This window comes from Ranitomeya imitator, chromosome 1 (genome assembly GCF_032444005.1).
Source record: "Ranitomeya imitator isolate aRanImi1 chromosome 1, aRanImi1.pri, whole genome shotgun sequence".
NCBI classification, from domain to species: domain Eukaryota; kingdom Metazoa; phylum Chordata; class Amphibia; order Anura; family Dendrobatidae; genus Ranitomeya; species Ranitomeya imitator.
In genome coordinates, this window is record NC_091282.1 from 716,161,844 (window position 1) to 716,187,705 (window position 25,862).

Below are 25,862 nucleotides of genomic sequence, written 5' to 3' on the forward strand. Positions count from 1 at the left end.
GGAGCCATCTGTGATGGTGTAGACATTTGTGGCGGGCACACAAAAATTTGCCACAGTTGGGCCATACTGTTCTTGCCTTGTGCTGAGGCATTGCTTCTGCTCCCTCTTTGTGCAGAGCTTCCTCCACTGCCTCGATGCACTGAGCTGCTTTGTAAAGCACTAGCAGCACTGCTCTTGATTGGAATGGATAATATGATGGAATGCACCAGTGTGTCTTGGTACTCCCGCATTTTATGCTCCTGGTTCTACAGTGTTATGAGGCTTTGTAAGTTGTCCCGGTAGCGAGGATCTAGGAGGGTGTACACCCAATCAGCCGTGTTGAGAATGTGGGCGATGCGGCTGTCGTTTCTCAGGCACTGCAGCATGAAATAAACCTTGTGCTGCAGACTGCCAACTGGCCAAGAAATGCTGTCCCCTGCTTGAGGTGTGATCTCTGCCTGCTCTGCATCACCCCACCCTCGCTCTACATACTGACTACTAGAGCATTGTGTAACTCCCTCCTCTGGACGGAGGTCTTCCTCCTCCATTGACTCCTCCTCATCCTCCTCACAAAGTGTCCCCTGCCTAGGCCTTTGTGAGGAACCACATTGCGCAGACTGTCCAGAAGCAGATGGCATTTGTGACTCCTCATCCTCCACCTCTTCCACAACCTCCTCCTTTAGCTCTTGCAGTGTTTTTTCAAGCAGGCAGATAAGGGGGATAGTCATGCTGACTAGTGCATCATCTGCACTCGCCATCCGCGTGGAATCATCGAAGGCACGCAAAACCTGGCAGATGTCCTTCATAATGGCCCACTCCGTGGTGGTGAAGTCTGAACGGCGCGCAGTGCGACTTTTTTGCGCCTGATGCAGCTGGTACTCCATTACTGCGGCCTGCTGCTCACACAACCTCTCCAACATATGTAACGTTGAATTCCACCTGGTGGGTGGGTCACATATGATGCGATGTTCCGGAAGGCGGAATCGGCACTGCAGAGCTGCAATGCGCGATCTTGCCATGCTGGAACGCCGCAAGTGAGCGCACTCTAGGCGGACCTTGTGCAGCAATGCATCAAGATCCGGATAGTCCCTCAAAAAACTCTGCATGACCAAGTTGAGCACATGTGCCAGACATGGGATGTGAGTGAGGTTGCCTAGGCCGAGAGCTGCCACCAGATTTCGGCCATTGTCACACACTACCATGCCTGGCTGGAGATTCACTGGCACAAACCACACATTGCTCTCCTGCTTGATGGCATTCCAGAGCTCCTGTGCTGTGTGGCTTCGATTCCCCAAAGAAATCAATTTCAATATGGCCTGTTGACGTTTGGCCACGACTGTGCTCATATCAGTCGTAACAGGTAGGCGTTCACGGGTCCATGTGGAGGTGGACTGTGACGGCTCCTGCAGCGCTGATTGAGAGGAACTGGAGTATGAAGGGGTCAATGTGTACAGACTGGACTCCTGCAATCTTTGGAGTTGGCAGAACACTTACAGAGCCACTCTCACGATCTGTACCCAGCTCCACAACATTTACCCAATGGGCAGTGAGGGAAAGGTATCATCCCTGTCCATGGTGACTGGTCTACGCATCGGAGGTCAGGTGGACCTTGCTACTGATGGCAATTAGTAGCACATGTTTGTTTCCCTCCACATGCTTTTGCAGGGCAAGGATGGCTTGCCTGCTGAAATAAAAGCGGCTGGGCACGTTGTATTGTGGGACTGCCAATGCCTTGAAGTTATGGAAGGTGTCAGTCCCCACCAGCATGAATGAGAGCATTTCAAGGGACAGTAGTTTTGCAATGCCAGCATTCAGAGCCTGTGCTCGGGGGTGATTTGCCGAGAATGGCCGCCTTTTCTCCCATGTCTGTGCTACCGATGGCTATAGACTGGGCTGGGAGTGTGAGGATGAAAGGGATTGTGGTGCTGTGGGTGGAATTACACTGGGTCTCTGGACAACAGTGCCAGAGGTTCTTCCATGGTGATCCTGTGAACCAACTGTGTGTGAGCTGGAGGTAGAGGTTACAACACAAGCTGAAGAGGTGGTAGGTGGCGCTGTAGGTTGGCCTAGGTCTTCAGTGTGTTTTTGTAACTCCACCACGTGCTTGGTCCACACATGTTTCCACATACTTGTGGTATTGAGGTTGCTGACACTTTTCCCTCTTTTCACTTTCTGATGACACCGCAAATGTCATCCGCAACTGTGTGAAAAAAGGACCAGGCACTGCAAGTCTTGGGAGCGCCCGTTTTTGGTTTTGGAAGAGGCATGCTCCTAATGGGTGCTGAAGTGAAGGTTACAGGCAACCCAGTCTGCCCCCTCCCTCTCCCTCCTTTTTGGGCCATTTGGGGAATATCTTCCTCAGAGCTGCTCCCACCACCTTCCTGTACCTCACGCCATGATGGGTCAAGGACCTCATCATCTACACTACCCTCTTCCAACAACTGCTTCTCCTGGGTAGTCTCGGCAGCACAGTATGCACCAGAAAGTGGCACCTGAGTCTCATCATCAGATGTGTACTGAGGTGTGCTGACCGGAGGCACTGGCCCACCCGCCACTTCAGATTCAGAGAGACAAAGCAGTTGGGCATCACTGCATAGTGCCTCTTCTTCCATTTCTCGAATGCTGCTTTGCTGGCCCATTCTTTCCAAGCCAGAAGTAGAGATGGCTCCTGTACAGGGGTCTCTGACTGCCTGGGCAATTTGGCAGGTGGTGAAGAGACAGATGGGTGCTCTTCAGTGCTCTGGACCGGAGAGGATGTGGCACTAATTGAAGTCGATGCGTTAGCTGCCATCCATCAGACAACGGCTTCAATTTGTTCGTCCCGCAGAAGTGGGGTACGTCGAGCTCTTACAAAGCTGCGCATAAAGGACTGTTTCCTTGTAAAACTGGGGGATGCTGAGTCACTGGTGCCCGCAGCAGGCACAGAATCCCCACGACCTCTCCCTGCAGAAACTCCACGACCACGTGCCTTCTTCATCTTGGTAGACTGATAGGCAGAAAAGTACTAAGGGCTTAGTGTGCTTATTCCTGAACAGCTGCTAACAGACTTTAATATGAGCTAATGTGGCCTACACAACTGTAAAGTGGAGTGTTTGGAGTGTTTAAACTTTATTTAGGTTTTTTTTTTTTTTACAAAAAAAATGGATGTGCCCAAAGATGTAAAACTGATAGTATCACAAACTTTTTGTAGCTATTACAATGCAGGAAGGTAACATACAATGCAATAGATGAGGCTCCAAAAAATAGGCTAATACTAATCTGGCTGGGGCTGCAGGGCACAAGGCTGCAGAAAGGCTCCTCTATCTACTCCTATATAGTCCACACAATGTAGCTGGATATGGATGGAAACACCACTAACAAAAGAAATCGGGGAAAAATGGGCTGCACTAATGAAAAAAAGGACAATGTATGAGGCAGTGATGAATGCTGAGCAGACTACAACCAGATGTGACTGCAGAACACACTGCAGCGAGAGCTGCACTCACACACACACAAACCTTGCAGACAGCTGTGAATGGCACTGCAATGCTGCAGAAAAGCTCCTCTATCTACTCCTATATAGTGTTTACACGCTGCAGAACACCCTGCAGCGTGAGCTGCACTCACACACACACACACAGACCTTGCAGACAGCCATGAACAGCGCTGCAAGGCAAAAAACGGTTCTCCCACAGCGGTTTTACAGTAGCCTGGGTAAAGCACAATGAAGAAAATCGCTATCTCAAACTGGCCCTCAGTCAGAACACAGCATCCTATCCCTAACTGAAATCACAACAGAGTGAAGCAAAAATGGTGGCGGCTTTTATAGTGCATCATGACATCATTTCAGCAGCCAATCGCAGCCATGACAGTAGTTGCATGCCTAACATGCATAACAGGATGTGCCCACACTTCTTAGGATTCTCCATTGGCTAAATTAGATCAAACTGGCTCATAGCATTATGGGAACTTCCGATTCCGGTATCCGATATTGCAAAAGTATTGGAACTCTGTATTGGAACTCTGTATCGGAACTCTGTATCGGAACTCTGTATCGGAACTCTGTATCGGAACTCTGTATCGGAACTCTGTATCGGAACTCTGTATCGGAACTCTGTATCGGAACTCTGTATCGGAACTCTGTATCGGAACTCTGTATCGGAACTCTGTATCGGAACTCTGTATCGGAACTCTGTATCGGAACTCTGTATCGGAACTCTGTATCGGAACTCTGTATCGGAACTCTGTATCGGAACTCTGTATCGGAACTCTGTATCGGAACTCTGTATCGGAACTCTGTATCGGAACTCTGTATCGGAACTCTGTATCGGAACTCTGTATCGGAACTCTGTATCGGAACTCTGTATCGGAACTCTGTATCGGAACTCTGTATCGGAACTCTGTATCGGAACTCTGTATCGGAACTCTGTATCGGAACTCTGTATCGGAACTCTGTATCGGAACTCTGTATCGGAACTCTGTATCGGAACTCTGTATCGGAACTCTGATACCGCGAATATCGGCCGATACCCGATATTTGCAGTATCGAAAAGCTCAACACTAGCCATAACTTTATTTTTCCATAGGTATCATAGATATAGAAGTGTGGGGATTTTTTTTTTGCAGGGTGAGTTGTATTGTGCATTCATTTACCCATATAATGTACTGAAAATATGGAAAGAAAAATTCCAAGTCCGAAGAAGAAATGGAATAAAAATGCAATTCCTTCATTTATTTATTTATAGCATTCATTGTGTGGTAAAAATGACCTGGAAACTTGATTAGATCAGTCCAATTCTGGTAATAAACATGTATTTTTCTTTATTATTTTTATTTTGGTGTAAAAAAAAAATGTGAATATTGTTGAAAAAATAAAATGTTTTGTCACCATTTTACAAGAACCGTAACCTGTATAAGCAATTAAAGGGAACCTGTCCCCCCAAAATCGAAGGTGAGATAAGCCCACCGACATCAGGGGCTTATCTAAAGCATTCTGTAATGCTGTAGATAAGCCCCCAATGTATCCTGAAAGATGAGAAAAAGAGGTTAGATTATACTCACACGGGCGGTCCGATCCAATGGGTGTCGTGGTCCGGTCCAGGGCCTCCCATCTTCTTACGATGACGTCCTCTTCATGTCTTCACGCTGCGGCTCTGGCGCAGGTTTACTTTGACCTTTCCCGGCGCCTGTGCACTGCAGTACTTTGGTCTTCCCTCAACAAGTTTGAATTAGCCTGGCTTTAACAATAAAGTCAAAACCCAAAAAATAGAAATCCTTCAACAAGGCAGACAAAGTACGCCTGCGCTGGAGCCGCAGCGTGAAGACAAGAAGAGGACAACATCATAAGAAGATGGGAGGCGCTGGACCAGACCGCGGCACCCATCGGACCGGACCGCAGTGGGAACGCCCCTGGATGAGTATAATCTACTGTAACCTCTTTTTCTCATCTTTCAGGATACATTGGGGGCTTATCTACAACATTACAGAATGCTGTAGATAAGCCCCTGATGCTGGTGGGCTTAGCTCACCTTTGATTTTGGGGGTGACAGATTCCCTTTAAAGCATTGTATGTACATGAAATTGCTATCGCATTTTCTTGAGGTGAAATGACAAAAAAAAATTCTGGCATGTAATTTTTTTTATTTTTTACACCAATCGAGCTAATTTATTCCATAGTGTAATAAATTGGACTATTATGAATGCGGTGATACCAAATATACTTTTTTTTTCTTCCTTTTTTTTTATGCAGCAAAAAAAGGGTGAAATAAATTATTTTATTTCAATTTTTTTTTTTTTGTTTGAAAACTTTTTCTTTTTTTTTACATTATTTTTTAGTTCCCTTCGGAACTAATTGTGTGCTTATGTTATGTACTGCAATACTAATGTACAGCAGTATATACTGAAAATCTGTCTCCTATGGAGGCCAACCTGTGTCTGAGCTTCACAGGAGGATAGCGATTACAGCGATGAAACGGGTACAAGTTTTGCCTTTCACAAAGTTTTCACAGCTGTTTTTGTGTTTTTAGATCTTAGTCGGATGTTTCTATGGGTACTGGAGTATAATTGATAAGCATTTCATTAATTTTTAAACTTTCATTGACAAATACATCAAGTTTATGTAAAGGCTCCATCTTTACTGCGTTGACCCTTATTTTTCAAGACTTACCCATCTGCCAGGGTGAATTACAGAAGTCTGGAAAAATAAGTGTCAGCACTGCAAATATTGAGTCTTTTTATATAACCTTGATGTATTTTGCAATAAAAGTATAAAAACTTAAAATGCTGATAATTGTACTTCAGTAGCCAAAAAAATATCTGAGTTAAAAATATAAAAACACTAAAGCTGCAAACCTTGTAAAAAAAAAAAAAAAAAAAATTGTCAGTCTCAAAGCTTTAGCCCATTACTGTAGAACGAAATAAAGCTTTAGGCTATGTGCACACGTTCAAGATTTCTCGCAGAAAATTCCTGAGCATTCCGGACATTTTCTGCAAGAAAACCGCATGCGTGTTTGCCGCGGTTTTGCCGTGGTTTTTTTCGGACACTTCCCAATGCATTTTGGAGTGGGAAATCCACAAAAAAAACGGAAAATTAATGAACATGCTGCGGTTTTTACCACGATGCGTTTTTTTTGCAGAAAAAAACGCATCATATGCACAAAACATGCAGAATTCATTCTAAATGATGGGATGCTTATTGTATGCTTTTTTTGGCAATTTCATAGCGTTTTTATCGGGAAAAATCGCGAAAAAAAACGCAACATGTGCACACACCCTTAGCGTAGGGCCCACAACCCTATGTACCTATTTTATAATCACGTATTAATTCCTCTGGAATTACAGGGAATCTGTCAGTATTATCAATCCATTTAAGCCGGTTTAGGAGGGTTGATAATTCTGACAGGTCACCTTTTTAAACTGGAAGAATTTCTCTTATATACTCAGCATTGAAATTGCAACACCATGAAGGAAAAGTTGTCTAGTTATTGAAATGACAGGATGGATAGGCATAATAAAGAAATAAAGAAAATGGAAACAACATTTTCAAAACATATCGATTAATTCAGTGTCGGGTATGAGTGCCACTTGTAGAAATAAATGCACTTAAACACACTGGTTGCTATCCATGTGATTATTAATGGTTGTCAGAGGAATGTTCTGCTGTTGAATGCACTTGGGGAAATCATCAAGATTTGTGGCTGGCAGCTCCCTGTCACATCTCCACCAGAATCTGCTTCTGTCGCCAGGCGCTGCAGTGTTCTCTCTGCCAGCAGCGCTGGTGATAGAGGAGGACGGCAGGCTCTGTCCAGCCACTAAGGTTAGGCCGGCGTCACACTGGCGTTTAAAACGGCCGAGTGCAATGCGTTAAAAAATCGCATTGCACTCGGACCAATGTTAACATATGGGGCCGCTCCCAGCAGCAGACTTTTTGTCGGCCGTTTTCCTCGGTCCGAGACAATCGCAGCATGCTGCGATTGTCTCGGACCGAGGAAAAATCTCGCCTCACTTGCACCCATATAAGGCTATGGGTGCGAGTGAGACACAGCGCACACCACTCGGATATCATCCGAGTGATGTGCGCTATAAGCGGACCCCAGCAATGGAGGAGATGGAGAAATTCATTTCTCCGCCTCCTCCGCAGCTGTGCTCCGATCCTCCCTGGGCGAGAGACTCGGAGCACAGACGCATGACACTCGGCTCCTGCTCTGCTGCGAGCAGGAGCCGAGTGTCATTAGCATATCGCATCCGATGCTCTCGCAATACGCTAGTGTGACGCCGGCCTTAGAGTGCTGTCCAGTCTGGCAGAGTGTGTTGTCCAGCTGAATTTATTATCTCCCTGCTCCAACCAAATGGAGAGCACCACACCCTACTAAGCCTTTCAGCTTGCTGCTAGAAGCTGCCAGATATACAGGTGCTTCTCACAAAATTAGAATATCATCAAAAAGTTAATTTATTTCAGTTCTTCAATACAAAAAGTGAAACTCCTATATTGTATAGTCATTACAAACAGCGCAATCTATTTCAAGTGTTTTTCTGTTTAATGTTGATTATGGCTTGAAGCCAATGAAAACCCAAAAGTCATTACCTCAGTAAATTAGAATACTTTTTAACACCAGCTTGAAAAATGATTTTAAAATCAGAAATGTTGGCCTACTGAAATGTATGTTCAGTAAATATACTCAATACTTGGTCAGTGCCCCTTTTGCATCAATTACTGCATCAATGCGGCGTGGCATGGAGGTGATCAGCCTGTAACACTGCTGAGGTGTTATGGAAGCCCAGGTTGTTTTGATGGCAGCCTTCAGCTCATCTACATTGTTGGGTCTAGTGTCTCTCATCTTCCTCTTGACAATTCCCCATAGATTTTTTTATGGGGTTAAGGTCAAGCGAATTTGCTGGCCAAACACAGTGATACTGTTGTTTTTAAACCAGGTATTGGTACTTTTGGCAGTGCGGATAGGTGCCAAATCCTGCTGGAGAATTACATTTCCGTCTTCAAAAAGCTTGTCCACATAGGGAAGCATGAAGTGCTCTAAAATTTCCTGGTAGATGGCTGTACTGACTTTGGTCTTGATAAAACACAATGGATCTACACCAGCAGATGACATGGCTCCCCAAACCATCACTGATTAAGGACACTTCACACTAGACCTCAAGCAGCTTGGATTGTGGCCTCTCCACTCTTCCTTCAGACTCTGGGACCTTGATTTCCAAATGAAATGCAAAACTTACATTCATCTGAAGACAACACCTTGGACCACTGAGCAACAGTCCAGTTCTTTTTCTCCTTGGCCCAGGTAAGATGCTTCTGGCGTTGCCTATTGGTCATGAGTGGCTTGACACAAGGAATGCGACACTTGTAGCCCATGTCCTGGATATGTCTGTGGTGGCACTTCAAGCAATGATTCCAGCAGCAGTCCACTCCTTGTGAATCTAACCAAAATTTTCGAATGTCCTTTTCTTAAGAATCCTTTCAAGGCTGAACAGCCAGCTTCTTTAGTAGTGACCTTTTGTGGCTTACCCTCCTTGTGGAGTGTCAACATGACTGCCTTTTAATTTTGTGAGAAGCACCTGTACTTTGTTTTCCCTGGGTTGGTGTCATCTGCTCCTGTTTAGTTTATTGATATTTGTAATCAATATCAAGAAATTATTAAAACTACTCAATTTATCTGTAATATTGGATTACATCCTCATTTTGGTATCCTCTTCATTTCTCCACCCCGTCCGTCCCTGTTTTCTGCAATATTTTAGGGAATAAGAGTATGCGTGCGCCATAGTTGGCGCGTGCGCCATGCAGTCTTCTGTGGCGCATGCGCAGTATGCTTTGCCCTACTGCGGGCAAAACCGAAAAGCATTACTGCGCACATGCCCACGCACTATGTCCCGGAACACGGCGAAATACGTCCGGGACATAGTGCGCGGGCGCATGCGCAGTAATGCTTTTCGGCTTTGCCCGCAGTAGGGCAAAGCATACTGCGTGTGCGCCACTGAAGATTGCATGGTGCATGCGCCAACTATGGCGCACGCATACTCTTATTCCCTAAAATATTGCGGAAAACAGGGACGGACGGGGTGGAGAAATGAAGAGGATGCGCTGCCCATCGGACCGGTAACAAATCATTTTAATATCCCGCCAATTTGAGGTGACAGGTTCCCTTTAAAGGAAACTGAGTATTGGGTGCAGAGGATCCCAGATTCTTGTATGGTAAGAGCGTCTGTACAATATCTAGTGCTTTGGAAGGGTTATAGCCCTCAAGAGAAATTCTGGGTCTCGGCCAATAACATCCACGCCAAAAATCTGATAGGGAATTTTCATTTTGGGATTCCTAATAAACCTTGTTTTAAGCATTCGGAAACCCTTCATTAAAGGAGGGGTACTGTGACATCTCCATCAGATTCTGCTCCTGTGACTACTGCTTCTGTCACCAGGCTCTGATTTATTCACTCTGCGGGTGGCGCTGAGGGTAGTGGATATGTCGGAACCAGCTGGAAGCTGCCAGATATATTCCACCAAAAATCAGAAACTTGAGTCTCAATTATGTGAATATCCCACTATAGCAACGGACCATGTCTAAAGTAAGTACTGTATATTAACTAGAGATCTCAATAAAAAATTAAGGGGTTAATTAATGAAAAAATACAAATTTTATTGCACATATTTAACAAACAGAAAAAACAAAGGCATTCATATGTAAGAAGCAGCTATCACTCCACAACCTGGTCATAAAACCCCTCTGTTCAACGCCACTTCGGATTTGTGCACCTTTAACACCTCTGCCATGTTGCCCCCTATTGCTCGTGTGAGAACCATCACCGCCGCTGTGTGCTGGGAATGCCTGAACCAAACGGTCTACAAGAGTTGCTTGTTTGGTAGCCAATATTTGCTCAAGGTTCTCGCATGGCATGATATTTTGTCATTTTCCTTTATATCGTGGATCCAGGAGGCAGGCCAATCAGTAATCATCATCGGTCATCATTTTGATAATGCGGGTGTAATAGTATGCAGGTACTGAGTATGTCACCACGGAACAGACAGACCAACAGTTGAGGGGGTTTAATAACAGGAATAAGGTTCTCCTCACAGGGAGGAAGCAATGGAAAATAACTAGCAATAAAACAGTGCAAAAATATGGGAGTCAAACAGTGTAACAGAATTAAGCAGGATTTTCTTGAGAAAAGAACACTTATCAGTCTGATGAGGACTTGCTTGAAGGGTCGTCTTCTCCAACGTAGGCGCCGAGAAACAGCGGCACTTGTCGTCCCTCTGTTGTCCGTGGGCTGAGTAGTCTCTAGGAGCCCGCTGCCTGGGGTTTCGGGAGTTAATGTGATATGCACAGGCTCTGAGTCTTTAGCTTTTACAGCACAGCCAGGAATCGGGGGCTCTGCACTGTTAAGTGTCTCACCAGGAATCAGTCTCTGTACTGATACCACGGGTACCAGGGGGTCGCAGTCTCTACACGGGCCAATGTCTCTACAGGAGTCTCAAAGCGCCCCTCACCAGTCACAGCAGAGTCCGCTTTCAGGTACTCACAAGATGCAGTCTTTCTGGGCAATCTCCCTGTATTTGTCCTCTGACTGGCAGCTCTCTCTCCTGGAGCGCAGCTGCACCCTGCTCTGACCGCTGCTCATGCTGATCTGTCCTTGCGTGCATGCCTTTCCCGCTCTCTGTCTGGCTTTCTTCCTGTCCCAGTCTCTAAGTCTGCCCCCTCGGGAACCTGTAGCACAGCTCAATGGTTCCAGGCAAAAAACCGAGAATGTAACCGCCCCCAGACTCTCCTTATGCTTCACCTCCTTACACGGGGATCCCTTTTTAGGATACGCAAGCCATACTCAGCCATGTGGGCCAATGTTCCAGGTGTCAATTCGTTGGTTGTGCACCACCATCATCAGATACTTCAATTGTACTATGAGGGACCCTGTGCCAGTGCCGTCGTCAAGAGTGGGCCCACCCACCTGTCCAGGCAAACGGCACTCGCACGGGTGCTTGCGCCAGGTGGTGACCACAGCCCTGTGGGGGAGTCAGACCATTTAGGGAGGTATAAATATTAATGGCCTATGGTGGACAATCAGCAGCTGCAAATGGACGAATTAAAGAAGTCAGTAAGAGGAGGCCAAAATCATGACATTTTTCAGGCAAGCTACGTGTCAGCAGGGGAAGGTGGGGCAAAATAATTTGAAATCCATGATTGGTTCATTTTAATGAAGGTTAGATCATCAACATTCTGGGTAGCCTGACATGTCCTTTTTTCGGTCAATATTGAACCAGCAGCACTGAAGACTCTTTCTGATAGCACACTAGCAGCAGGGCAAGCAAGCTCCTTTAATGCATATTCTGCCAATTCAGGCACAGGGAAATGACCTGTGAGGGAGAACATCGATAAGGGAGGAAAAGTAGTTCGTAACCATACTAGACAAATGCTGTCTCCTGTCACTTTGAATCGATGCAGCACTACCTGTCGCGTCAGTGGTCATTGCGAAATCACTCCACAAACTGGTCATAAAACCCCTCTGTTCAACTCCATTTCGGATTTGTGCACCTCTAACACCTCTGCCATATTGCCCCCTACGGCTCGTGTAAGAACCATCACCGCCGCTGTGTGCTGGGAATGCCTGAACCAAACGGTCTACAAGAGTTGCTTGTTTGATAGCCAATATTTGCTCAAGGTTCTCATGTGGCATGATATTTTGTAATTTCCCTTTTATATCATGGATCCAGGAGGCAGGCCAACCAGTAATAGTCATTGGTCATCATTTTGATAATGCGGGGGTCCCTTTTTAGGATACTCGGCCATGTGGGCCAATGTTCCAGGTGTCAATTCACTGCTTGTGCTGGGTTGAGGAGCACTTTATTGCAAATCAACATCACTTGTGTCCCGCAAAAACCCTGTACCTGACCTTGCAACGCCACCAGTTTGTATTGCCCCCTGAGAAGCATCCTCCTCCCATAAATATTCATCCCCATCATCCTCCTCCTCCTCTTCGTCCGCCACCTCGTCCAGGAGAGTTCCCTGAGCAGACAATGGCTGACTGTCATCAAGGCTTCCCTCCTTCTCGGCTGCAGATGCCTGCTCCTTAATGTGCGTCAAACTTTGCATCAGCAGACGCATTAGTGGGATGCTCACGCTTATGATGGCGTCGTCTGCACTTACCAGCCGTGTGCATTCCTCAAAACACTGAAGGACTTGACAGAGGTCTTGCAGCTTCGACCACTGCACACCAGACCACTCCATGTCTGCCATCCAAGTGCCTGACCGTGTATGTGTATCCTCCCACAAATTAATTACAGCATGCCTCTGTTCGCACAGCCTCTGAACCATTTGCAGTGTGGAGTTCCACCTTGTTATAACGTCGATTATTAGGTGGTGCTGGGGGAGATTCGGCGATCGCTGATGGTTCAGCATACGGCTGGAGTGTACGGGCGACCAGCGGATGTGCGAGCAAAGTCTTCGCACCTTCAAGAGCAGGGCTGGTAACTCCGGATAATTTTTTTTAAGAAGCACTGCACCACCAGGTTCAAGGTGTGAGCCAGGCAAGGTATGTGTTTCAGTTCTGAAAGGGCTATGGCAGCCATAAAATTCCTTCCGTTATCACTGACTACCTTGCCTGCCTCAAGATATACACTGCCTAGCCATGACTGAGTTTGTAGCTGCAAGTACTCGGCCAGTACTTCCGCAGTGTCTGTTGTCGCCCAAACACTTCATTTCTAACACAGCCTCCTGACGCTTACCACTAGCTGTTCGATAATGGGACGCCTCGTGTGCAACACTGGCAGCTGCGGATGGAGTGGCCGTGCGACTGCGCTCTGTGGACGAGCTTTTGCTTCTGGAGGAGGAGGAGGAGGGGTTGCCAACTGTTTCCTAGACCGTGGGCTAGGCAGAACTGTCCCACTATGGCTGTCCCCTGTAGACCCTGCATCCACCACATTAACCCAGTGCGCCGTGATGGACACGTAAGGTCCCTGGCCATGCCTACTGATCCACGCATCTGTTGTGAGGTGCACCTTTCCACTGACTGATTGCCTCAGTGCATGGACAATGCGGTCTTTGACACGCTGGTGGAGGGCTGGGATGACTTTTCTCGCAAAGAAGTGTCAACTGGGTAGGTTATAGCATGGTACTGCGTAGGTCATCAAGTCTTTGGACGCTTTGCTTTCAACCAACCGGTAGGGCATCATCTCTAACGAGATTAGTATAGTAATGTAGGCATTCAAACCCTGTGTAGGCGAATGAGAGGATGAGTACTTTCTTTTCCTAACGAGTGTCTCTTGTAGGGTGAGCTGGACTGGAGAGCTGCATATGGTGGAACTAGCGGTGTTGGTGGTGGACATGGCGGATTGAGAGAGGGTTGGTGATGGTATTCTTGATGTTGGCCTACATAGTGTTTCCTACCAAGAACCTTGTGATTCCCTGACTACTTTGGCCTTGCGACGATACCTCTACATTTGCTGCTGGTGGTGTCTTATCCGGTGGGCTTACAGTGAGGGAAGCAATGTAGCATTGCTGACTACCTTCATTCTGAGCAGGTACACCAACGGTACGGGACATTTGGTAGTTAGTCAAGGCTTGCAAGTGCATGCTGGTTAAATGTCTATGCATGCACGTTGTATTTAAATTTTGAAGATTCTTCCCTCTGCTAAAAGTCTTTGAGCATTTCTTACAGATACCACTTGACTGATCATTCGGATCTTGGTTAAAAAATTGCCACACTACACTCTTCCTACCATGGAATACCTTTTCAGGCATTGCACGCTGGGCTACTTTCGCCGGATGGCCACGCTGTCCTAAAACTGTTTTTGTTTTTGACAAACGTTTTTGGCCTGATACGGGCCTGCCAGATGACAGCTGTTGCGATGTAGATGGCTGCTGCGGATCATCCTCCTCCGCTTCTGAGCTACTGGCAGCGGCACCCTCTTCCCCCAATGACTGCCAATCTGGGTCAACAACTGGGCCATCTATCACCTCCTCTTCTATGTCCTGTGCACCTTCCTCTGTGTCACTGTGTAAGCCGGTGCTATAGCGTTCGTGACGGGGCACCATAGTCTCATCAGGGTCAGATTCTGGCTCAGTACACTGCGAGGGCAATGTAGTGATCTGAGTCAATGGAACAGCATAATAATCTAGCTGTGGCTGTGCATCTGTGCACTCCATGTCCGATTCATCTTGTAATGGGCATGGCCTGTTAATTTCCCTTTCTAACCCAGGCACGGTATGTGTAAAGAGCTCCATGGAGTAACCTGTAGTGTCGCCTGACGCATCCTTCACTTTTGGTTTGGGTGAAGGACACAACGAAACTTCTTGCTCCTGACCGGGAGCATCCACTGACGACTCGCTGCTTTTAAATTTGGAACTTTCTGAAGAGGAGGCGAAAGAGCTAGAGCCTGAGTCAGCAAGGAAAGCCAAAACTATTTCCTGCTCCTCCAGCTTTAAAAGCTGTTTTCCTACTCCCAGATAACGCAGCCTTCAAGGCCTTGTGTAGCCAGACAATGACGCTGGCTCAACACCTCCAGCTTTAGGTGCTATTGTGCTTTTGTCACTACCACCAGATGCACCACCACCACCATCAGTACCAGCTGGCTATCACCGCCCACGGGCTCTTCCTCCAGACTTCCTCATTTTTAGGAAAATCTAACCAAAATAACAACCGTTATATGGTACTGTAAAACAAGGTAGAAGGTGTATATAAACTTGTTGAAAATTTAAATCTTTTTTTTTTTTTGGGAGACTGAACCAAAACTCAGGCCCAGTGTATATAACAACGCAATCTAAGTGGCAGAAAGTGGCTGGCTGACATACGACAAACTAACAGGACTGAAGTATATCCACTTTGTGAGAATTTGAATCTCACTTTTTTGGGGGGAGACTAAACCAAACCTCTGGCCCTGTGCATAAAACACAATGTAAGTGGCAGAAAGTGGCTGAAAGATATATGAAAAAATACAAGGACTGTAGTACAATTTCAATCTCCCTACAATGATCTCAGGACCGTTATGGCAGCAATAAAAAGGACTGCTGCACACAAAAGTGTGGACATATAAACAAGATAACTGTGCAGAAAGGAGCAACAGGATTTTTGCTTTTAAAAAAGCAGTTGGTTTGTACAGCAGCGTGCAAACAGCAATGCAGCTATCAGGGAGCTTTATAGGGCAGCCTAATAAGCTACAGAGCTGATGCACAAAAATATAGCCTCCACTGTCCCTGCAAAGAAAAGGTGGTGTTGGACAGTGGAAATCGCTACAGCACAAGCAGTTTGGGGGTTAATCTTCCCTCCCTAACTATATCTCTTCTTCTGATGAATCTGCAGCAACCTCTCCCTATGCTACGATCAGAAGTAAGATGGCGGTCAGCGTGCACACCCCTTTATAGCCCCTGTGACGCCGCAGAAAGCAAGCCAATCACTGACATGCCCTTCTCTAAGATGGTGGGGACCGAGATCCATGTCATCACGCTGCCCACACTCTGCGTCCTCCTTCATTGGCAGAAAAATGGCGCTTAACGCGTCATACGAAACGCGACTTTGGCACTAAGATCGCCGACCTCATGGCCGATCCCACACTAAGGTCGGGTTTCATGAAACCTGACTTTGCCGAAATTCGGTGATTTTTGAATTTGTCCTATCCGTTTCGCTCAACCCTAGTCTCCAGACCTACCTCTAGCTATAATTGCATCCAAGACGAAAGCGGAACTCATTGCTGATGAGTAGACCTCCATTGGTGTCTTGCGCTGCACCACTATATATATATAATTATTATTATTATTGTTATTATTATATTATTTTTTTTTATTTATTTATTTTTTTTTTAAAGCAGTGGTGTGCAGTCAAAGGAAGATAAAGCTGGATGTCTGGCTCAGAGTCCAGTTTTGTGCTAATGCCTTTTGATAGCTTGTGTAGACACTGATATATTAGGCTCAGTATGTGATGTCTCATTTTGCTTGAAGTGTAGAATGGATTACTATGCACCATTCTTTTAATTTGACCATGTGGGCAACGCCATGAAGAGGCCTTCATGAGGGAATGTCACACCAGCCCTACACACAGGATTATGGTGTGAGGTGGCATATCGTACAGTAGCTAGATCTATCTTGTCTTCATTTCTTCATTCCAGGTACACTAACAGCTCAGCATTACACTTACTGGAATGTGGAACCAGTGGCACGTCCAATCTTCTAAACTGTCCCAGGAGCTGTTTTTCAGCACGACAACGCCAGGCTGCATGTTGCTTGTGTTACTGTGTGCTGCCTGCATAGTCTAAACGTGCTACCATGACCTGCAGCATCTCTGGACTTGTCTCCCATCGAGCATATCTGGGACCTCATTGGTCGGCAATTTCTTCTGCCAGAAGCAGATCTTGAAGATTTGTCTAAGTGCATTCAGCATGTCAGGACATTTCTCAGGCAAACATTAATAACCCCATTTATAGTAGTCAAGGTATGGAAATGCTGGGATTTCTGTGTAGAACGCTCATACTTTGAGATTGAATAAATTGAAAGTTTTGAAAGTGTTTCCATGTTTTCATCATTTGCATATCATTTAACATGCCTATCATTCCTGGGGTTTCCATAATTCCACAAAAGTTCCTTCTTAATGTTGCAATTTCAATGCTTGGGTGTATATGTATGCTCCTAAAAGAAAAATGTGCTCCATTATTGCAGTCAAGATTTCTCCCTTAATTTATATACATGTTTAAAAATCCAAGATGGCCAAATACAGCTTCACTGACGCATTTTGACCACCATCATTTATTCTTAGGTGTAGCTGTCGGTTATACAAATATACCTGTACTCCCAATAAACAAAATCTCGTGAGCGTTCATCACTGTACTGAAAAACACAAATTTAAAAGAACAGACGGTGAGCAATTTGGTTATATCGAAATACAAATGAGCTGTGTTATAGTATACATTTTTTTAATATGATGTTAAAACATATTTTATTTGAATACTAGACCACTTTTTTTTATCTGGAGTACCAGGTCTGCTCCAAGCACATGGCAAATATCCTACGTTATATGTTCCCACTCATACAATACTGAAACTTTAACATAATATTCTACCCCAGTAGAATGGAAAATAAACTACTTTTGTTTGCTTTTGTGTACTTTATTTTCTTAAAGCTGTTTATGAAAAAAAATGCTAAAATTAAAACTATCGTTCATTCTCATACAATATATTTGTAGGCCACTAGGTGGAGGTGATGCCTGCTTTTTGCAGTTAAATTGCAAAGTAGTGGGTCTAAAATGTCTAAAACAGCCCCCTGGTGGATCTGTGTGAAACTGCAGGAAAAGCTGTGAATAATATATTATTATTATTTATTATTATAGCGCCATTTATTCCATGGCACTTTACATGTAAGGAGGGGTATACATAATAAAAACAAGTACAATAATCTTAAACCATACAAGTCATAGAATGTAAGTCGGCAAGGACAGGGTCCTCTCCCCTCTGTACCAGTCTGTCAATGTAAACCTGCTTACTGTAATCGATATCTATAACCCTGTATGTAACTCCTTTCTCATGTACAGCACCGTGGAATTAATGGTGCTATATAAATAAATAATAACTGGTACAGGAGGAGAGAGGACCCTGTCCGCGAGGGCTCACAATCTAGAAGGGATGGGTGAGGATAAGTAGGTGAGGGCAGAGCTGGTCATGCAGCGGTTTGGTGGATCGGTGGTTACTGCAGGTTGCAGGCTTGTCGGAAGAGGTGGGTCTTCAGGTTCTTTTTGAAGGTTTTGATTGTAGGGGAGAGTCTGATATGTTGTGATTTAGGGTTCCAGAGTAGGGGTGATACGCGAGAGAAATCTTGTATACGATTGTGGGAAGAGGAGATAAGATGGGAGTAGAGAAGGAGATCTTGTGAGGATCGGAAGTTGCATGCAGGTAAGTACTGGGAGACGAGGTCACAGATGTATGGAGGAGACAGGTTGTGGATGGCTTTGTATGTCCTGGTTAGGGTTTTGTACTGGAGTCTCTGGGTAATGGGGAGCCAGTGAAGGGATTGACAGAGGGGAGAGGCCGGGGAATAGTGGGGGGGACAGGTGGATTAGTCGGGTAGCTGAGTTTAGAATAGATTGGAGGGGTGCGAGAGTGTTCGATGGGAGTCCACAGAGCAGGAGGTTACAGTAGTCAAGGCGAGAGATGATGAGGGCATGGACTAGGGTTTTTGCAGATTCTTGGTTTAGGAATGTACGGGAAATATTTTTGAGTTGAAGGCGGTAGGAAGTGGAAAGGGCTTGGATATGGGGTTTGAAGCAGAGATTAGTGTCAAGGATTCCCCTGAGGCAGCGAGATTGTGGGACTGGGGAGAGTAGGCAGCCGTTTACTGTAATGGCGTGAGATGGAGGGGAAGATGATGAATTCTGTTTTGTCCATATTAAGTTTTACAAATCTAGTGGAGAAAAAGGATGAAATAGCTGACAGAGGGATTCTGGTTAGCAGGGAGGTGATATCTGGTCCAGAGATGTAGATCTGTGTGTCATCAGCATAGAGGTGATACTGAAAACCGTGAGATTCTATGAGCTGCCCCAGGCCAAAGGTGTAAATGGAGAAGAGCAGGTGTCCTAGGACTGAACCTTTCGGGACTCCAACAGCTAGGTGGCGAGGCGAGGAGCTGGTGTGTGAGTGGGAGACGCTGAATGTCCAGTCTGTTAGGTATGATGAGATCCAGGATAGGGCCAAGTCTGTGATGCCAAGGGATGAGAGGGTCTGTAATAATAGGGAATGGTCCACTGTGTCAAAGGCAGCCGACAGGTCCAGGAGGAGGAGGACCAGGGCCGGACTGGGACTAAAATTCAGCCCTGGCATTTGAAGTTACACAGGTCCACTTGTCACATGGTGACTGTATAATATCATTGTAAACCTGTAGGCAGGGCCGGTTTTAGGCAAAGTGGCCTCTTTCCACCAGCTGAGGAATAATGATGGGACAGAACCATCACTAACAGATCACTAACAGATCACCATACAGTATCATGTTATCAGCAACACATGTACAGTTTACACCGGCGATGTGCTGCTGAGAACAATGATTTTTGTTCCAGCAAAAACAATCTGAATATGCAGCATTTTACTTGTTTAGTAAAATACACCCCATAGTCCTCCATATATTATAATGTGCACCACAGTCCTCCATATAGTATAATACACTCCCTATAGTCCTCCATATATTAAAATACACTGCTCAGTCCTCCACATAGTATATTACACTCCTCATTGTCCTTCATACAGCATAATACACTCCTCATAGTGCTCCATATAGTATAATGCTCCGCCATAGTCATCCATGTAGTACAATTCACTTCCCATAGTATAATGCACCCCATAGTTCTTCATATAGTATAACGTATTCCCCATAGTCCTCAATACAGTATATAATGCAGCCCACATACAGTATAATGCAGCCACCCCAGAGTATAATGTAACCCCCCAAAGAATATAATGCAGCCCCCCATAGAGTATGATGCAATCACCCCTCATAGAATATAAATATAATACAGCTCCCCATAGAATATAATGTAGCCCCGAATAGAATAGAATACAGCCCACCTCCCCATAGAATATAATGCAGCCCCATCAGAGTATGATGCAATCATCCCTCATAAAATCTAATACAGCCCACCATAGAATATAATGCAGCCCACCTCCCCATAATATATAATGTAGCCTCCCATAGAAATTAATGCAGCCCCCCATAGTATATAACACAGCCTCCCCCATAGAATAGAATATAACACAGCCACATAGTATATAACACGGCCTCCCCAAAGAATGTAATATACCTCCCATAGTATATATCAAAGCCCGCATATAATATAGCACAACTTGCATAGTATATAGGACAGCCTGCATAATATAGCACAGCCCGCATAGTAGGATATACAGCACAGCCCACGTAGTAGTATATACAGCACAGCCCACATAGTAGTATATACAGCACAGCCCGAATAGTAGTATACGCAGCACAGCCCACACAGTGGTATATACACAGCACAGCCCACACAGTGGTATATACAGCACAGCCCACATCTCATCCCCCCGATAATGGCAAAAAACCCCAAAACACTCTCCCCACCTTTCCTCTTGCCCGCGCTACTCCTAGCTCCTGTCTCGGCGGCTGCAGTCTGCCCGGGACACAGCAGGTGCGCGATATGATGTCTTCGCGCACCCGCAGTGTCAGAGGCAGAGTGGGGAATGATGGGAGAGAAAGCGTCAGCAGACGCTCTCTCCTCCATCATTGCATTGAACTATACCGGCATCATAGACGCCGGTATAGTTGAATGCGGCGGCACTGGCGGGGGGAGAGGGGAAAGTGCAGCGGCCCACTACTGGCACCGGCCTTTCTGGCATTTGCCAGAAGTGCCCGATGGCCAGTCCGGCCCTGAGGACAGAGTAGTGTCGCTTGCTCTTGGCAGTTAATAGGTCATTGGTGACCTTAGCTAGGGCAGTTTCAGTGGAGTGGTGTGACCCGAACGCAGATTGTAAGTGGTCGAAGAGGGAGCAGGAAGAGAGATGGGAAGACAGTTCAAGATGGACGTGTTGTTCCAGTAGTTTTGAGGCATAGGGGAGAAGTGATATAGGGTGATAGCTAGATACAGAGGATGGGTCAAGAGAGGGCTTTTTGAGAATAGGTGTGATTAAAGCATGTTTAAAGCTTGAGGGGAAAACACCATAATATAATATTACATGAAAAACTGCACAACTTAAAAATGGATACATATGGTAATCTATGATGTGACTGACATAAGATGGCTGGATATCCTGTAAGCAAGGGTAGGATGTCCAAAAGGGGTAATGTACTGGGTCTCAAGTGCTCCTTGTATCCAGATATTTTCAATCTTGGCTAATCATTCTTGCTCTTAACAGAAGACTTTTGCATATTGTCTCCTTGCCGAAGGCGTCCTTACACACAGAAAGAGCTTACACTTTACAGGAAAGAGAGATGACCTCTGACCATAAGATCTTACACTCTACAGGAGAGAGCGGACCCCGCTGACCATTAGGGTATGTGCACACGTCAGGATTTCTTGCAGAAATTTTCCTGACAAAAACCGGACATTTCTGCCAGAAATCCGCATGCGTTTTTACCGCGATTTTACCGCGATTTTGACGCTTTTTTTGTGCGTTTTTTCCCAAATGCATAGAATTGCAGGAAAAACGCAGAAAATCCGCAAAAATAATGAATATGCTCATTTTTTTACCGCTATGCGTTTTTTTTCGCGGAAAAAAATGCATCCATGTGCACAAAACATGCAGAATGCATTCTAAATGATAGAATGCATAATGTATGCGTTTCTAATGAGTTTTTAGCGTGAAAAAAATGCGAAAAAACATGTACATGTGCACATAGCCTAAGAGCTTATACACTACAGGAGCGAGAGGACCCCACTGACCATAAGAGCTTACACTACAGGTGAGAGAAGACCCTATTTACTATAAGAGCTTACACTCTACAGGAGAAACAGACTTATCCACTGACTGTACAGCAGTGTTGTTTTCCATCTCTAAACTGTTTCACTGGCAATTTTTTATTTTTTATGCAAATCTAATCTCACAATGTTTGATTTTATGTGACATTCAGGAAATTTGAATTGAACTCGATCCTCCGTAGATCGATCCTCTCATATCTGCTATACAATCATGAACCGACATGCTCATGATTAATGCCACTGGATAGCTTGCATGTGGTTTTTGGGTCCACAATGTGAACTTGAACTTGTTATGGATTTAAAACCTTGATTCTTGTCAAATGTAATCTGGTAGCTATCTCAGACTTCACCCAGAAAGAACTTTGGGTCTCAATTCGTATAAGATGTGTGGGTATGGGTTGTTTCCTTCATGATTAGGCATTATTAGCGTGCTATCAGGAGTGAGGTGCAGAGGTAGCAGTTGGTGTCACCCACGATCTAGTGCCTGAATGGCCTCAAATGCTCCTTTACCCTGTAAGAAGACTCTATATGTTGTAGTACCTAACAGGTGGGGTGTGAAGGAGACTGCTTCAGATTTTGCATTGGGACCAAGGAGATTCAAGTTAATATTTCAATTGCTATAGTCAGTTATACCAGGCATTATGTACCTTATTCTGTTTACATGCTCGTGGTGTGTAAAACCACTGTGTGAATTAAATTAGCATTTTCGTGTTAATTTAAGGTGTTTCTTTCCTGTTTTGTAGAGTCCAGCTAAAAAATCAGCAGACAGAATTTACAAGTACACCTCACTTATGTGGATTCGTATTCAATTGCTTTTTTTTTAGATCTTAATCTATGCTTCTAAGGCCACATTCACACTATAAGTATTTGGTCAGTATTTTACCTCAGTATTTGTAAACCAAAACCTGGAGCGGAACAACTGGAGAAAAATTATGAAAGAAATGTCCACCACTTCTATATTTTTCACCCACTCCTGGTTTTGGCTTACAAATTAGGTGGTCTGTACTGTAATGGACACTGCACTGTATAGGGACCACCACCATTGCCAGGATATAGCATTATTAGGCTGGATAACCCCAAAGTCTCACAGGACCCCTGCTGCCCGGCTTCGTCCTCATAGCTCTGGACCCCAATAGTTGCCACAAACCACTACCCCATGTTAACAGATCACCACAAAGTCTCCCTTTTCCATGAGATCTTGGATACAAAGTAAGAAGCACTTGTCATTGATGTTGTTATAGACAACACAGGCTATAAGACTACTATAGTGAGGTTCCTATATCCTACAAAAACTCCATGGAGTACAGAGTCCAATACACTCTAATAAAAATTCAGTAATTTTATTAATAATACAAAAATAAACAATAACAAAACATAACTACATAAAAATGACACAGACTTCAGACATGATGCTTATACAGAGAAAACAGGACAACTGTAGTAACACACGGGGAAGATAAAGCAGATAACCCGTATAATATATGGTACAGCGTATACTGAGAAAAGTTCTTAGTGCAATCTAAAGTGCTTAACAAGTATGAAACTTACTCCCAAGCTGGGGAACATGATTCACTACACACTGTGTAACCTACGGGACCAGAAGATAAATATACATGCCAATTCCGCCGCTTCTCTTACCCATGTGCCAGTGCCTGTCTCTGCAGCAGCCCCGACGCGCGTTTCGCGTTGGGCTTCCTCGGGCCGATCGCCGTCACGGGGACGTGCGATCGGCCCGAGGTTATCCAGAGTCGCAACGCTTACGGGGAGAGCGCGGCAGGGGGGAGGCCACGGAGGACCGTCCCGACGCCGCACCCAGGACCCCGGATTGGTTTTGGTCTGATAAATGCACGCGTCCCTGGCGGTCAGCGCTCGTTTGCACGTATTAGCTCTAGAATTACCACAGTTGTCCGAGTCAACGGTTTGGAGCGATCAAAGGAACCATAACTGATTTAATTTGGCATGTATATTTATCTTCTGGTCCCGTAGGTTATACAGTGTGTAGTGAATCATGTTCCCCAGCTTGGGAGTAAGTTTCATACTTGTTAAGCACTTTAGATTGCACTAAGCACTTTTCTCAGTATACGCTGTACCATATATTATACGGGTTATCTGCTTTATCTTCCCCGTGTGTTACTACAGTTGTCCTGTTTTCTCTGTATAAGCATCATGTCTGAAGTCTGTGTCATTTTTATGTAGTTATGTTTTGTTATTGTTTATTTTTGTATTATTAATAAAATTACTGAATTTTTATTAGAGTGTATTGGACTCTGTACTCCATGGAGTTTTTGTAGGATATATGCGTTTGGAGTGTCCAGGTTACTATGTCCTAATTGATATGGGATGTTTTCCCGGAGTATATCTCTAAATTATGTATCAATGGTATTTGTTCTTTGTTTATAGTGAGGTTCCTTCAGCATGGCTTAAATTGTAATAAAAAGTGAGTTGCATTTGTAATTGTTTGTTTTTTGGGGGTGGTTTTTACCCTTACAATTGGTTTTATAAACTCTCTAATCACTTCATTAAAAAATTTTTTAAAGATAGTCTGTCACTCCAAAAACTCCTATTAAACTAATTACAAAGTCTGCTAGGGGACTTGGCCCCTATATCTTATACCTGCCATATAAATTTAGCTTCTTTTAATTATAGAAAAAAAATAGTTTTATAATTTATGAAAATTAGCGCTTCTTGGTTCACTCTTGGTGTGGTCAAGGGCTCGGCACACTGCTTCATGCCCTCTGTCAACATGTCAACCACTTCCCTTGAGTCTTGATTGACTGCACTTGCTTTCTCAAAGTAAGTGCTACCTTAATTGAATGCCAAGCCCTGCAAGTCTGCACTGCAGGAGCCGAACAGGTGTGTGCCCAGAGTCAGTGCAGATCAGCTCTCATCCCTCTCTTCTTGTTCTGGCCTGTTTGCACACAGGATCACAGCACCACTCAACATTTAAATGGAGTTTTGGTGTTGACAGACTTCCTTTAACAATAAAGTACTAAAACCGTTTTTGTTTCTGCTGTACTTGTGCTATGAACCACTACCTTTACTGGTAAGAGTATGTGTATTTGTGTTAGCACCAAAAGTAAAAACCGTCTATTGTGTTTTGTTTTGGGTTTTTTTTTTTTTTGCTTTTAATTCTGAGCAACTTACAATGAGCTGTTAAACCCTTTACTGTGAAGATGAGTTGTCAGGGTTTTGTTCATGACTTCCTGGATGCAACCCAAATTCTGGTAAAAGAAATACTAGGAAATGGCTTGGTTGAGTGTAAAATCCTAACGATTCATGTATTGCATTCAAAAAATAGCTACTCATGAAGTGTTTACACATCTAAAACATTAATTGTTGCGTCCAAACATTGAAAATACCACAATGCTAAGAATGGTCTGGTTTAAACATTAGAGACCATAGACTTTTGAATTGAATGGGAATCACAGTATCCACCAAGTGTTAACTCTTAAATCTCTAAAAGCTCTCTAAATTTTTCTGTGGAGAAACTTATTATGCTCTCCCAGTACAAGACTTATTGAAATTGTTAGCTTCTCAATATCAGTGAGCGTCCAGTTACCTGTATCCCCCACGATCAATGATTTATGACCTATTATACCCAGCTCATGAATATGGAGGACTGCCTGGCAGCAGGTTTACTAGTCCTGTAGTAGTAATCTCCTACTGGTCAAACTGATTTTATCAAAACTATGATGAATTTTTCTAGATACGCTTGTATATGCACAGAGTATTTGAAGGAACTTGGAAGGGAGGTTGTTCCAAACATCTTGGTTCTCCAAGGTTCTTCTGAAGATGACGATTGTGCAAATGCTTCTGTTTCTTCATGTAATGTCATATGGACTCATTGTTTGGACCAGGTCTCTGTGGGATCATCGCCATTAATTCAATGACTTATTGTTGTTTATGCTGAACATAGTTCTTAAAGGGAATCTGTCACCTACTTTTTCGTATACAAGTTGCGGCCACCACCATCAGAGGCTTATCTGCAG

The 25,862-nt window shown here is 44.6% G+C and overlaps 1 protein-coding gene across 2 annotated transcripts in view; it reads left to right on the forward strand.

Annotated features, from left to right (window-relative positions):
* The window catches only part of FMN1 (formin 1), a 429,179-nt gene that overhangs the window by 99,122 nt on the left and 304,195 nt on the right, over nt 1-25,862 (forward strand). The window lies entirely within an intron of this gene.